The 16495-nt window shown below is 40.7% G+C and overlaps 1 protein-coding gene across 15 annotated transcripts in view; it reads left to right on the top strand.

The window, feature by feature from the left end:
• The window catches only part of LOC100151788 (flavin-containing monooxygenase 5-like), a 281467-nt gene that overhangs the window by 29634 nt on the left and 235338 nt on the right, over nt 1–16495 (top strand). For 4 of the 15 annotated variants that reach the window (XR_014843936.1, XR_014843941.1, XR_002343366.2 and 1 more), the window contains 2 exons: nt 5272–5493; nt 13561–13750. The gene's annotated coding sequence lies outside the window, so the exon portion shown is untranslated. Of the gene's footprint in view, nt 1–3986; nt 4140–4603; nt 4768–5271; nt 5494–7953; nt 8058–13560; nt 13751–16495 lie in introns of those variants that run through there. The other 11 variants (XR_014843938.1, XR_014843940.1, XR_014843930.1 and 8 more) reach the window with 6 other exon arrangements.

The raw sequence follows: 16495 nt of genomic DNA, 5'->3' as shown, positions 1-16495 counted from the left end.
TTTATTGTTTAGGGTTTTGATTAACACTTTGAGCCTCTCATTAATCTATTCTATAAATATTTATTGACTATTATGTGCATACCTGTATGCACATGTGTGCCCATTAAACATGCATGCAATTCCCTTCTTTTAAGGAGACACTGTGCAATACAGTGTCAATATCCTCATAAATATCTTTATAATTAACACATGCAAGTTAATGTCCGTAGCAATGTAGCACTAATTGGTTGCTTTTTTTTTTTTTTTTGGAAAATGGACACTTTGACTTCTTACAGATAGTTTATTTTCTTCATTATTCCCATGTCTCCAATTCTTAGGAGCATCTGATCCTTTTATTTCAGAGTGGAGGACCTCAAACTCAAATGCCTTCAAGAGCCATGCAGTTAAAGTAAATAAGTGAAGCAGGCTTGGTATTACCCAGTTGGAATCCTGGGGACTGTGGCAGCACTGAGACTACAACTACCATTTCAGGGGTGCAGTGGCCCCTCCATGTCAAGTGATTTTTGTCATGTGGGAATTCAAGGGTCAATATTTCAATTTCAAGAACTTTTTTTGGTCATGCCTGTGGTATATGAAAGTTCCCAGGCCAGGGATTGAACCAGTGCCACAGCAGTGACCCAAATTGCTCTAGTGACAATGCTGAATCCTTAACCCACTGGGCCAAAAGAGACTTCCTAGAACAACTGTGTTTTAAAAAGGGGCTGGAAGTCTTTATTTTTTATGTGAAATCTGTTGATTTCTAAAATTGGGGTGGTTAATTAAAAATATTTAAAACCACCAGCCAAATAATATGTGGTTTACTAAATTCAAATCCTGGGCATATAATTTGTCCTACCACCACTATAAGCCTTTTCCATTGACAGAGACAAATGGTAAAACCCAAGCCTTCCTAAGAATTCTGGAAATGAGGGATTGGGGCAGTGGTTCTTACCCACTGACCTCTGAAGTGGTCAAACCCACCCAATGATTTGTCTGGTCAGTTGCACCTAATGTCACTGAGAAAATCTAAATCACTTTCTAGAGGAAATGAGTCGGAAATAGTGTTGCTTTCGCAGAGGCCCAAATAAGGGACTGTCTTGTTTTATTAGTTTAAGATGTATTAATTATTCTAGAAATTAAAATGTAGTATTGGGGAGTTCCCATCATGGCTCAGCGGAAACCTCATAGGAACCATGAAGTTGTGGGTTTCATCCCTGGCCTTGCTCAGTGAGTTAAGGATCTGGCGTTGCTGTGAGCTGTGGTATATAGGTTGTAGATGTGGCTCAGATCTGATGTGGCTGTGGCTGTGGGGTAAACCCACAGATGTAGCTCCAATTGGACCCCTAGCCTTGGAACGTCCATATGCCTACAGGTACGGCCCTAAAAAGAAAAAAAAAAAAAAAAAAGAAAGAAAAAAAAAGGAGTATTTCCCTGGCACTCAATGAGTGTGTTAGATGCCTGTCCCCACCTGGGTCATGCTAATACAAATCTATACATGGCATCTTGAATCCTATTTCTCCAAAACCAGTAAGTATCTGGTATTAGCTCCAACTCTTTAGTTCGAGGTCCTCACTAGTCTTCTAAACTTCAAATCTAATTGCCTGTTCTCATGGCTTGTCTTATTTCATTTGCTCATTTGTCAAATATTTATAGTGTGCCTTCTGGGTGTCAGATATGTTTTAAACACTAAAGATATGACAGTTAATCTCATGTTCACCCACAGAGCTTACCTTCTGTGAAGGCCAGGGAGACAACAGTCACTTAAGCAAATGAAGAAATAACAGAGTTTCAAATAATGTCAACTGTTACTAAGAAAGTGAAATGGGGAAATGGGATAAGGGTGACTGAGGAAAGGCTTTCCTGCCGAGTCATTTGGGTTGAGACCTGAATGGTGAGACACTAACAGCTATACAAAGATATAGGGGTAGAGGGTTGCAGTCAAGGGAAACAACTGGAGCAAAAGTCTGTCATATGACTTGATGTACTCAAGGATCAGAAAGACAACCTGATATCTGGAATCTAATATAGGGCACAAATGAAACTTGCCACAGAAAAGAAACTCATGGACTTGGAAAACAGACTTGTGGTTTCCACGGGGGAGGGAGTGGGATGGACTAGGAATCTGGGGTTAATAGATGCAAACTATTGCCTTTGGAATGGATAAGCAATATAGCACTGGGAACTATATCTAGTCACTTATGATGGAATATGATATATATATATATATATGTGTGTGTGCATGTGACTGGATCACTTTGCTATACAGTAGAAAATTGACAGAACACTGTAAACCAACTATAATGGAAAAAAATCAGTGACAACCTGTGGTTGGAAAGTCTAACCTAACTTCCTTCCAACATTTGCCTTGTTTACCATCCCAGTGTTGCAGTACTTGCCTAGCTCTATTTATTGACTTCCTTGGTTGGTTCTCTCCAAGGTCCTGAAGAATAAGTGTGCCTTTTTTTGGAGAGTGTATCCACTTCTAAGGTCACATCTCTTAAGCTCACTGTTGTTCTCTTCTGACTTATGATCAGTTAAACTTTATATGCATAGGAATGGCAAGAAGACTTATTATATTTACAGGTTTCTACTCTCTGGAACCCAGAAACATCTGCAATAAGCTAGAAAGATAATGTCCTGTACTAAAGCAGTAGCTGAGTAGAATCATTGGTATCATTGGTACCTGATAGCCTATTAGATGTGTGTGCTTGGATATGGATGTGTGGTGTGGGAGTGAGGGGATGTACTGAGGGAGGATGTTTCCAAAGTTTCAGACGTGAATCAATAGGTAGATGGTGGTGCCACTCACTGAGACTCAGGAAACAGGAGGAGAAGCAGGTTTCATTTGGATAGATATATGGATATAGGCCATGGAAGGTAAAGCATAATAGAAAGGGATTTAGGAAGGAATTCTTGAATCTGAAGTGGGACACCAGCAGGAGTTCTTTCTCTGCCATCTTACACTGGATTTTCAAATACATGTTGCCAAGTAAATGTGATTACCATGGGATAATTGTTCTATGATATATTTGAATGCTATTATTCTTCTATATTCAGATAAAATGATTTTATGGGTTGGTTTAGAAATTTACGCACAGAAATGGAATTGCTTTCATTAAATAAGAATGCTACAAGCCATGGAAGTTAAAAGTTGAGGAAATTCCCTGGGAAATTCAGGTTAGAGTTTGTTTCGCTTTTTTTCTTTTTTTTGGCTCTTTTTTTTTTTTTTTTTTAAGGGTCACACCCGTGGCATTTGGAAGTTCCCAGGCTAGGGGTTGAATCAGAGCTGCAGCTGCTAGTCTATGCCACAGCCACAGTGACATGGGAGTTGAGCCACATCTGTGACCTACACTACGGCTTGTGGCAACGCAGGATCCTTAACTCACTGAGCAAGGCCAGGGATTGAACCTACATCCTCATAGATCGTAGTCGGGCTTGTTACTGCTGAGCCATGAAAGGAACTCCCCAGGCTAGAGGTTTTTTTTTTTTACATCATTTCAGTATCTTCCTTGTTCAACTAAGTAGATTTTATAAACATAATCATAAACATATTTTTGGTTTTTGAGAATTGGAACATAGTGGCAGACATGGCCATCATTATATTCTGGCTAAGGTTCACTAATCATTAAACAAAATTTATTGGGCACTGACTGTGTCCCAGACATTATATTGGGTGCTGGGTATTCGAAGATGAATAAGACATAGCCCTTGCCCCCAAATTATCAACAAACCAGACCTGGGATGACTTTTCTTCTTCAAACCAGTGCTTCCTTTTTGTAACTGATAGATATTGTCTTTTACTCTGTTAATTATCATCAATCTGTGGGACCAACTTGTGTTTACTCTTTTATTCCTAAAGCTAAATGCAAATTACCTCCTCACCACAGAGTTCTATCTTGCCAACAGACTCACGGTAGATCCCTGGGAAGAGGGAAGACGTCTAGTAGTGGTCAAGATTGGTCACATTTATTATTATTATTATTATTGTTATTATTTTTGCTTTTTAGGTCTTCACTCAGGGCATATGGAAGTTCCCAGGCTAGGGGTCGAATTGGAGCTACAGCTGTCGGCCTTCGCCAGAGCTGCAGCAACTTGGGATCCAAGCCTCGTCTGTCACCCACACCACAGCTCACAGCAATGCTGGATCCTTAACCCACTGAGTGAGTCCAGGGATCAAACCCTCATCCTCACGGGTACTAGTTGGGTTCATTACCATTGATCCACAATGGGAACTCCTGCCACATTTATTATTTTAAGAGTTTGTTCCACTTGGAAATAGTTTCCTTGGTTATTACTTATGAATCCTCTCACCTGGTCCTCTGATAAAGCAGCTCGAGGGCCTGTGTTCTGGCATTTTGATGGAATGGGTTTATTTTCTTCACCCTGGACACCAGGTGCTACTGGCTAAAAACAGCAGAGGACTGAATCTCTTCATTTTAGGGTCCTGGTAGCTCTGCAGCAAATTTGGCCACTGAGTTGCCCAAGCTCTGTTATTTCCCCCCTAATGGGTAGTGTGCATGTGCATGTGTGTGCGTGCACATGACAGAGGGAGGTAGAGAGAGAGGGAGAGAGGAGAATGTGCTTCAATGTTCCTATTCTTTATTTTTATTTTTTTCCTTTTTAGAGCTGCACCTGCAGCTTATGGATGTTCCCCCGCTAGGAGCTGAACTGGAGCTGAAACTGCCGGCCTACACCACAGTCACAGCAACACTGGATCCTTAACCCACTGAGCCAGGCCAGGGATTGAACCTACATCCAAGTTGGGTTTGTTTCTGCGGTACCACAACGGTAACTCCAATGTTCCTCTTCTTAAATGGAGATAGTGTTCTCTGCTTTAGCTATCTCTGAAAGTAAAATATTGGTCTGAAAGTAAAAAGCATTGGTTTGAAAGTAAAATAAGGTAAAACAGGACAAAAATAAGGCTGTGCTTAGAAAAAAATGAGTCAAGACATTTAAAAATATTACTAACTAATTTATAATTTTTAAATCAGTGTTAATCTGCATTCCTGTGAGAGATAGGATAATCTAGTGGTTTAAGCCATCAGTTCTTTGATTTGGCTTTTGCTGGTAGGATCTTGGGCAAGTTAATCTCCTTGAGCTGCAATTCTTTTACTGTGAATAGATAACTATCTGCTTCATCTATTGCTGTGAGGCTTAAATAGCTTATTATAGGTTAAGTGCTTACCCTAGCATCTGACGAATGAAAAGTGTTTACTTGACCAAGTATTTACTTTTCTTATTCCTGAAATGCCCAAGACGACCTTGCATCTCTTTTCAAATGTATTTGTACAGGAATGGCCACCTACATCTGTCTAGGACCCACTGAAAACCAAAAACAGTTGTGAAATGGAGAGACCTTATGTGCCCAAGTCAACAAGCTATTGAAGGAGCTGGATTTTAATCCCGATGCTTTGGCTAATTGAATGACCTTGGACAGACACTTTGTTTGCAGTGGTATTAGCATTTCTGCAATATGCAGATGAAGAAGCTGAGGACCTGACTCATTCCCCCAAGGTAATAGAAATGCTTCTGTCTCCCACCTTTTAAAACCAACTAACCAATCAATATCCAATCAAATATTTCTTTTTCTTTTTTTTTTTTCTTTTTACGGCTGAACCTGCAGCATATGGAAGTTCCCAGGCCAGGGGTCGAATCGGAGCCATGGCAACGGCAGTGCCAGATCTGAGCCACGTCTGTGACTTGCACCAAAGCTCATGGCAATGCTGGATCCTTCAACCTACCAAACAAGGCCAGGGATCAAACCCACATCCTCATGGACACTATGTTGGGTTCTTAGCAATGGGAGGTCCCAACCAAACATTCCAATAAAAGGTTTTCTCTTTTTGGTCATAGACAAGCTTCTTAAAAGGCTGTCTACATTAATTTTCCCCACCTTTCCACCTGCATTCTCTTCTTAACAAGGCATAGCAATCTATCCTTGGCCTCTATCAACTCTATATTATACCAGCTTTAATTAACATTACTTCTTTGTTAACAAAAAGCCAATGCCTATCTTTCTATTTTTTCCTGAAGCCATGGTATGCAAAAGTCCTGGGCCAGGGTTTGAACCTGAGCGACCCTAGTGACCCACACCACAGCAGTGACAATGCTGGATCCTTAACTGATAGGCCACCAGGGAACTCCCAGTGGCTATCTTCATCTTCCTTAACTTTTGGCCACAGAGAGAAGGAGGCAAATGACCTTCAAAAATCCAAAGGACGTGTGGGAAATAAATTTTTCCTCAAGTTTGAGTCCAGGCAAGCCAAGTCTCAATGCTGAAATCAAAATTGCCATTTCAAGGGACTTTGTTCTGCTGAAAACACCCCATATTCAGATACAAAATGTGAATTATTCAAGTAATCAAGGAAAGTAGGTCTACTAAAATATCTTACTGTGACATCAGACACCAAAAGTAAAATCTGATGACAGGCAAATGATTAGAGCACAAAGCAATCTGTTGCTTTGTTCTGATACGAAATGTTGATGGTGAGGTAGGCACCTGCTGCTATTTGTACATGATGGGTCCCAGTCTTCCTACCCCTGTCCAATCACAATGTATTTGTCTGTTGTCACATACCATTAAGACTTTCTTCTTTGTTAAGGAGCCTCCTCAAAAATCTAAGAAAAATGTTAAAGGTAGTCATTTGCATTACAACAGATATTATCAAGGTTTAATTTCAGGCACACAGGAAGGTGGGTGCAGGCAATATTTTTGGTCAAGGGAACATTTTTTAAGCCCCCTAAAATCTTGCTCTGGAGTTAAATGCATTTTAATGGGGGCATTTGGTGAAGCTGCTACCCTGAACTGAGTCAGATCATTGCAGAGAAAGTTTATCATTCTCAGAGGCTGTCAAGATGATTAAATAGGGCTCTTGTGCAATAGGTCCCAAACCACAGCAGCAACGGAGTGGAGTAAACACTGGACTGGGAATCAGGGGAACTGGTCTAGTCTAGTTCTGTGACTCTGGGCAAGTCTCCTCCACTCTCTTAGTCTGGGTATTGTCACCTATAAAGGAGGGGCTGGTTTAGGTAATTTCTAAGGAATTTCATGTCCAGTTCACTGAGCCTAAAGTCAATTTTTAAAATCTCTTCCGTCTCATTTCTGCAGTTCTCCTAATTTATTTGCCCTGGTTTTTTTGTTTGTTTGTTTTGTTTTGTTTTTTGTTTTTACCTTGCCTGACTTTACCACTGCTTTCCAAGGTGATCATTTCTTATCTCTGCTTCTTCATTTACTTTCTGGCTGGTTCACTCAGAGCTAACCACAGGGACTATGTATCTTGCCAGTGAAAAACCTTCCCCTCTGGAGATAGTGTATCTCCATGCTTTGTTCACAGTGGAGCAATTACATGGGAAATTGGAGATGTGTCCAGAATATTACAAAGCAAAGCCCTTCAGCCTGAACTCTTGGCCCTTTCCTAAGATTGTTCACTGTTATGTGTTTGAAATGCTGGTTGGGTGGCAAGGTTTGAAACCAGATTAACTCTACTAGACAATCGAGACCTATACGGAGTAGACTAGAGTCCATACCATGCTTCTGCTCTGATAATTACTCTCTTTAAAGATTTTCAAACTCTAAGATGGAAGAAACTTTTTAATTTTTTTTTCCTTCTCCATTTCCTCAAGTCCAGGCTGACAGAGAGCCAGGGCCTGGAAATAATGGTGACTCAACATTTAAACATGTCAATAACAACCATACCCTCTTTCTGGGGGCTCAGAAACACTAATATAAAGCATTTTTTTTTTTTAAAGAGTCTCAACTGGAAACATGGCAAAATTTCAGAATATTAAGGATAGAAAAAATATCTTTCTAAAATGTCCCAATAAGTTTAACATACAAAATACAGGACACCTACTTAAATTTGAAGTTCAAATAAACAATACAATAAATAATTTTTTAGAATAAGTATGTCACAGATATTTTCTTGTTTTTCCAAAACACAAATGTGGTCTCATATCTGTATTTTTACTTTCTAGGTGTGGCAATTTTATTTTCCAGAATAAAGCCATCTCATGTAAATATCCCATCAATAGCAGCAGGTGGTAAAAGGCAATTTGAATGATGCTTTCAAAATTTGGAGGTATGAGGGAGAAATGAAAACATTTCAATGGCTTAGAAAAAAAATGACTTCTCAGAATGCTATCCAGTATGTGTCCCAATAAAACAAGCAAGTAAACCACAGAGGAAGACATGGGGTACAGGAAAGTGTGACTCAGGTTCATAAAGGCAGTGAAGGGAGTTCCTAAGATGACAGGTTTTCAGCAGAGCTAAGGTACCCAGTGAGATTCTTTGTCTGCACGTAATAGAAAATTCAACTCAAATTGGCTTAAACAAAAACTGAAATTAGGGAGGTCTCCCAGATTGATTCAATGGTTCAAATTTTGACAAAGGTCCAGGATTTTAACCATCTTTCTGCCCTGCTCTTCCTGGATTAGCTGCCTCCTAAAGCTGCTTTTCCTCCTGGTCATACGTGGCTGCCAGAAGCAACCTGAGCAAATGCTTCTTTGTTCATAACTAGCAGGAGAAAGACTGACTTTTCTTTTCCAGCAAATACATTTCCATAGCTCATGGGCCCATACTGGCCTATGAGGCAGCCCATTGCCAGAACAGTCTTTAGCAAAGGAGATAAAGTCATTTTGATTCTTTCATTCAGTGCCTCCTGTGCCAGGCACTATTTTTCAGTGCTGGGGATAAAGTGGAAAATAAAACAGACAAAATGGGAGTTCCCATCATGGCTCAGTGGAAATGAATCTGACTAGTATCCATGAGGACGCAGGTTTGATCCCTGGCCTTGCTCAGTGGGTTAAGGATCTGGCATTGCCATGAGCTATGGTGTAGGTAGCAGATATGGCTTGGGATCTGGTGTTGCTGTGGCTGTGGCTGTGGCATAGGCTCACAGCTACAGCTCCAACTCAACCCCTGCCTGGGAACCTCCATAGGCTGAGGGTGTGGCCCTAAAAAAGACACACACAAACAAAAACAAGAACAAAACCAGACAAAATGCCCTGCCTTTATGGAGCTTACATTCAGGTAAAGAGATGATAAGCAGCTATGCAATTAGATGACATATGCTAGTATGATAAATAAAACAGAGGAGGAATAGGAAGTGCTGTAGGGTGATGGGGTTTTAGGAGAGGTGCCTGGGAACACCCTCACTAAGAGCATGACTATCTCTTCAACCTAATTGTTTGGGATGGAATGGATTTGGGGAATCAACCGCACTGTCCATTGCACCTGGCGGACATACAGTCCAGCAGGACAGAGGGCCCTGGGAGAAGGGGCTCCTGGGAAGAAAAAAAGGAAACTTCATAGAATACCTGATGTAATGAAAAATTTAAAAATAGTCTTAGAACCAGAAGAAACTCAGATACATAGAAGAATGAAATTACACTCACAAATACACTTGATTCCTCCATGAATAATGCTCACATAATCCCAATAATGTCAATGCTGGTATTGGTTTTCAGATTTTAAAATGAACTGATATGGAGTTCCCTTTGTGGCTCAGTGGCAATGACCCAACTAGGATCCATGAGGGCTCAGGTTCAGTCCCTGGCCTTGCACAGTGGGTTAAGGATCTGGCATTGCCGTGAGCTGTAGTGTAGGTCACTGACACAGTATGGATCCCACATTGCTGTGGTTGTGGTGTAGGCCGGCAGCTACAGCTCTGATTTGACCCCTAGCCTGGGAACTTCCATGTGCTGCGGGTGGGGCCCTAAAAAAAAAAAAAAACCCGAAACCAAAAAAATATGAACTGATAGAGAAAGCATGGGATATTTAATTTTCATTACAGAATGACATATAAATGTTATCACCTGGGTTGCTCTAAGATTGGAATGTCAAAAAAGAGAGATAGCAGAGCTAATGATAAGGCTAGGAGTGCTCACTGTACCAGCGGGGCTATTAGGGAACAGACTATATTTGGCGGAATAAGAAATGATGGTGTATGTTTGTTACCCAACATTTCAAAAGTAACCAAACAATAGAGAAGTAAATATGTTATAACTATGTTGGGAAGCTGGGCAGGACAGATGGGAGCTGATAATAGTGAGCTAAATCTTATAGCAGCAAGTTGAATGTCTAAAAGGGACAAACTGAGACACAGTGTATAAATTTTTGCATACTGTAGAATCATAGAAAAACTACAGTATTTCTATGTAACTGTGGAATAAACAAGTTAGAGAGCTAGTGGGTTGACTTTGGGGGTTTGAGATTAAGGGTAGACGTGAGAAACAGGGTATTATTTTCATTATTAGTCCTTTGGGAAAATTTGAATTTTGATTTATGTGTGTGCATTACTTTTATTTTTATTTTACTTTATTTATTATTTATTACTTTTATTTTTTTTTCTTTTTAGGGCTGCACCTGAGGCATATGGATGTTCCCAGGCTAGGGGTCAAATGGGAGCTACAAGCTGCCAACCTACACCACAGCTATAGCAACACAGGATCTGAGCCATGTCTGCAACCTTCACCACAGCTCACAGCAATGCTGGATCCTTAACCTACTGAGCAAGGCCAGGGATCAAACCCACAACATCATGGTTGCTAGCCAGATGCATTTCCACTGTGCCACAACAGGAACTCCTACTTTGATTTGGTCTTCCCTCTACAAATATTCCTCTCTGTACTCCTAAGAGTGTTACATGCTCATTATGGAAAATTTAGAAACTATAGAAAAATTTCCAGTATTTAGTAGCAACTCTTAAAATATTGGCCTATTTTCTTCTAGTCTTTTAAACTCAATTATATTTATACACATTTGTGATTATGTGGAGTAAGGATACAACTTGATGAATTCAAATTTGAATCTAAACTGATTAGCTTAGATTCCATCGATAATTTATAACATTTACAATCTCTCTTAGGATTAAAAACAAAACCCAAACAAACATGATATTAAAGTCTTTATGAGAAGAGACCTTTGACATTAAACAGTAACAGTAAAATGAGCCTGTTCACCAAGGAAACCAGACCCTGGCTGACTAAGGTCAAACTCACTCTGATGTTAATCAGGCAGCGAGAGCTATGAATTGCCAGAAGAAATTAAATGGCAGATTCGTTTCATAGCTGAAGACAATGGTTTAGGTACCTTATATAATTAAGGCACAGTATTCAGATCCTGCATTCCTCCCTGGCCTTGCCTCCCAGTCCTCCCCAGCCTTTGCTCACTGCCCAAGCCACTCAGATCTAGTTGTACATCACAGAATGTACCCGGCTTCTCTTCCTGCCTTTGTGCTTGGGCCATGCTGCTCCCTTTGCTTGGAATGCTCTTTACAAAGCTATTCAGCCTGGGAAAAATGCTATAAATCCATTAGGTCTCAGCTCAAATCCTCTCTTTCCTGTGGTGTTTAACTAACTCCTTCCTGGGTATATTACTGCTCCTTCCCTTGTGCTACCACTGAACTTCATCCATGTCATGACTAGTGCATTCATACAAAGTATGAGTTACAGAGCAAAGAGGAGGTGTTGTGGGGTCAGATTGCCTGAGCTTGGCTCTGAGGTCCACCTCTAACTGCCCATGTGAGCTTGGGCAAGTCACTTAACCACTTGGAGCCTCAATTTATTCACCCGTAAAATGGCATTAATAATATTGTCTGCCTCAGTGGCTGTGGGAAAGATTAAAAGAAATAATACAAGGAAGGTACTTGGCACAGTGCCTAGACTATGGTAAGTCCTCAAAAATATCTGGTGTTATTTGTTGCTACTGCTGCTGCTGTAATGGTTGGCTTGCATGTCTAGCCACTGAGTTCAGGGACTATAACTTTTCCATCTTTACATCCCTTGCACCACTGTAGAACTTGGCACTGTGTCCTTGAAAGTTTGTAGACTAAATGAATGGAGAAGTGAGTGATTTAGAGAGTAAATCCAGCTGCCTTTTTATAATTATCATTTTTGGGAATAGTAGTTCCAAGAATTGGCCCCAGAGTCATGCAAAAAGCTAGCCAGCATTAAGCCAAGGGGCCAGTATTTTTCTATTAAAACAAAGAACCACTTCCTGAATATATTTACTATATCATCAACTCAAAAAGAGATGAGGTCTTTCAGCAATGCAGGACCTTGTCTCTTTCTTATCATATTTCTCAAAGTTCTGTGGACTTTCTAGTACTTCTGGTCTGTAGAGATTCAGGACTAATGAGATAATGCATTTTGAGAAGTTATGAAGTATTCTTAACCACAATACAAGTGTGAGCATCATTAGAGTGCTTTTTTATTATCTTGTGAAATACATCTATTCATGTTTTCTATTTGATTGCTTTTCTTCCCTCTCTGTATAATTATTGTTCTATTTAAACCCAGGTGTATTTAACGATTTTGTAGTTGCACAGGGCTGACTTGTGACCTCAGGGACTCTAAGTACTAAGGGTGATTCTGTTCTGTGCCTTACTCCAGAACAAAAGCTCCATAAGCCCCACAGTCACAAGGAGTAGATGCCTTATTCTGCCTCCAAGAAAATTGGGTTCCATTGGCATTTTTCAAGTCTAAGTCCAAGCCAGACACTCCAGCAGTTACTGGGGAGAATAATATTTGTCCTGCTTATCTGCAAAAGCTGCTGGAAGACTCCAGTGAGCCATTTTATAAAGTACAAAGTGATCTACAAATACAAGCATTTTTATTATTATTAAAAACACATCTCATCTTCTACCAGAACATCTAGATAAAGTAATGTTGGTGGGATAAAGAGCTGCAACTAAAGGGGGAGAGACACTAAAAAACCTAATTACCAAATATTGCACAAATACCACAAATAGAGTGGCTACCTGATTAAGTAATGGTAGGGGCCCTACATTTAAGTCTTTCAGTTATATTGGCATCAGCCTTTTTTGACTATCAGGACTGGCTTTTTTCTGTCGACGAATAACTATCAAACCACTGAGGCCTAACTGACGTGTGATTAATGTGGGCTCTGTTAATTGTATGGCTGAGTTTTATGCATGAAGCTGTACCCTTGATTTTTCTCCCTTAATTTCCTCCTGTTTAACTGTTGGTCATAAAGCAGTTTAAAATATATCTACTGAGCATGGGAGCAAGTTTTGCAGCTTGAAAAGTGCCTGAGTCAGTTTGGGCATTTCGTGTAGTAAAACAGACTTGGGGGAACTCTTAGGCTGTAAGATGGATTGTTGCTTGGCTTCTACTCTCAACCCTGCTGGCTCCTTTTCTGCAGCTGTTCACTGGCACTGGATCTCATCTGTTATCATTAAGCACATGCATACCATCAATTGTAGCAAAAGGCTTAATCACTTTCTTTCTGACAGCCCATCTGATGGCCCTATTCAACTTCATTCTAGGCAGATGGAGATGATGGCATTTGCCAGTCTAGTCTTCTAGCATCTGTTGTTAATAGCACCTGATTTTCTTTTGGGGACTTACCCCTCTTCCCACTCCTTCTCTGCTTATAGTCTCTGTGGTTCAAGAAGAGCTGATCTCATTTTCCTTGCTCCAGGGCTGGCCTTGCTCAGTTAAAATCCCAGTGATTGGCTCCGGGATGGACATGTGACCCATGCTGGGCCAATGAGAGGCAACCCTGGGACTTTAGCAGAAACTATTGGAAAAGTATAGCTCTTTTTCCTCTTGAATTTTTAGATTGGTAAAAACCTGAAGCCTAGAGTTTCTGGTCTTTTTTACACAAACAAAGGAAAGTTCAGCCAAGAATGTAGCCAAGACAGAGGAAAGGGGAGCCAAGGGATGGAGAGAGACAAACACTTGCTGGCATTGTTTGAATATGTGGATTCAGTCATGCCTGAAGATGAGCCTGGACCTGTGCCTTTCCATGGTATGAACCATTTTGAATAGATTTTTGTCACTTGTAACATAGAGTCTTGATCACACCTCCTTTCTGCCTCAGCATATCATTTATGTACAGCTCCTTAAGAAAAATTAGAATGAGGCAAACATTAGAAGTCAGTCTGTAGGAAATAAAATTCAGAAATTTTAGAAATATATATATATATACATTTAAAAAATATATTTTTCCCTTTGGAAAAAAATGTGTTTGGGCCCATTGGACATTTTCCTTTATGTTGTTAGGTCTGATTAAAATAATTCTTTTTGTTGTTGTATTTTTTTTTTTTTCTTTTTTGGCTATATCCATGGTATGTGGAAGTTCCTGGGCCAGGGATGGAACTCACGCCACAGCAACGACCTGAACCACTACAGTGACAATGCTGATCCTTAACCTGCTGTGCCGCAAAAGAACTCTGTGATTAAAATAATTCTATGGGGAAAGGATGTGCCACCAGCTGTCATGGTGACCTGATGGGGGAAGCAGGCAGAGGGGGCAGGCCCAAGGTGGGTGGTGTGGGGAGTCCATGTTGATGCCAGCTTGGCAGGGAGCAGCTGGGGGTCGCCATGGCAGAGCTGCAGAAGTTCTGGGTATAGTAGGCAGTGGACTCCATGGTGAAGAATCTGGAGAGAGAGAGAGAGAGAACACCTGAAAGATGCAGACCCAGGTTGGGACGTCCCTGGGCTCATCCACAGCAAACCTCTGGAATTTTGGCTGAGCTGATGAAATCTGTGCACTCTTGCCACGTGCAAGGTCAGTTTGTCCCCCAAGCCAGGATGGGGTAAGGGTTTCTCCAGACCAGGTTAAAAATCCTCTGGTGAAGCCTTCTGCTTCCCCCACCTCTGCCTCTTTGGCAGCCCTTTCTGCAGGGCCTCGGGTTTCGGTGCAGCGCTAGTTGCTGTGAGGACAGTCAGGCATCCATGCAGAAAATGCACCCCTGCATTAAGCACTGCCATGCACCTCTGGCTGGGGTGGGGAGATCCTTACAAACATTGTAACAATTACAGTGAGACAGGTGGGCTGAGAAGGGTCCAGCAATTTTTATCTCTGCTGGCGGAGGCTCTTTGAGTTTTAGCTCCTTGGAGAAGCCTTGAAGTTCCCCATTGCTGTTTGTTGCCACTCTCCTATTTACCATAAGGATCAACACACACATCGCCGTTTCCCACCAACTACAATAAAACAAAATCCACAAGCTCACCAATTTAGAAGGGGAAAGGGGACTTCTGGGGTTTTGTTATGCATGGTTTTCTTTTATATACAGGGGCATGAAGTTATTTTTAAGATGTGGAGTTGGGAGCGGTGGTTTGGATAAGAACTTTGAAAGGGTCCTTGAGAGTATTCATTTCTGGCCATCATGATGCAGATGCGCCTTTCTTAAAATGCTCACACATTTAGATCTTTCAGCCTGAAGACCCAGCAAAAACATGAAAGACGATGTCACACTGGTATGGGAAGCGAATCTTCCCTCTCAGTGGCAGCCACGGTGGGCCCCGAGGCCTGCAACAGAGGGACAGAACAATCTTGCAGTGACACTCACCCTTGAAGGGAAAGGGGATCTTGATTGTGTTGACCACTAGGATTTAGGAATGAGCTGAAAGAGGAACTGTTATCTGCTTAATTAAGAGAGCTGTGAAATACCGGATTTGGAAAAATCTGGTTTTAATAAAACAGAATACAATGAAAGCCTAAACCCAGTATTGCTTACTTTGCCACCTGAAATAACAGAGCTCTATTGATACAATCCCTTGGCAACATGAAGGTCAAGGGGGGAAAAGTAAGCAACTCAGGAGCGAGCTGTGACTCCTTTGAAAAGAGGGACAGGCCCTCATTACCAGATACCACTTCTGTCAAGGCCTTTGTTCTTGCCCTAGTACTGGCACCTTATTGTTTTGATGAGGACCATGTGGTCTTTTTACCAATGTATTACTTGAAATGATAATATAGCCTGTCTGTTTGCTGTTTCAAGACTGTGACGTATTTTCCTAGTGGTTTGGTTTTAAACTAGAGACTCTCATACTGAATGAAGTAAGTCAGAAAGAGAAAGACAGACACCATATGATATCACTTATATGTAGAGTCTAAAATATGGCACAAGTGATCTGTCTTGTACAAAACAGAACAGATCATGGACACGGAGGACAGACTTGGGTTTGCCGGGGGGAGAGGGAGGGAGAGGGATAGATGGGGAGTCTGGGGTTAGTAGATGAAAACTGTTGCATTTGGAGTAGCAATGAGATTCTGCTGTATGGCACAGGAAACTATATATCTAACCACTTGTGATGGAACATGATGGAGGATAATGTGAGAAAAAGTATATATATATATATATATATATATATATATATATATATCTGGGTCACTTTGCTGTACAGCAGAAATTGACAGAACATTGTAAATCATTTATAATAAAAAATTTTAAAAATTAAAAAATAAATAAGGTTTAATTTTTTCCTCAAAAAATAATTCTATGATATTTCACTGGTAGGAGAATATACTCACTAGGGAAGACCCTGTAGTTCGTTCATTCATTCATTCAGTCAATGCTGGGTGTCTGCTTGTGTTAGGTGATAGGGATCTATCAGGTGAACAAGATCTCTGCTTACCTAACAGATTATGATCTAATATATTTTAGTGAATCAAGAATCTGGGATGCATAGAAATAAAGGACATCAGTAGATTTGATGATGTGTAGTACCTCCTGGAAATAATCATTTATTATGCATTAATGGTAGCATT

Source organism: Sus scrofa, chromosome 4 (genome assembly GCF_054392235.1).
Source record: "Sus scrofa isolate SSC_HxYL_T2T_F1_AM1 chromosome 4, Sscrofa_HxYL_maternal_Yorkshire_Landrace_v2.0, whole genome shotgun sequence".
NCBI lineage: Eukaryota > Metazoa > Chordata > Mammalia > Artiodactyla > Suidae > Sus > Sus scrofa.
Note: the sequence above shows the minus strand (reverse complement) of the source record. Positions and strands in the feature narration are given on the sequence as shown.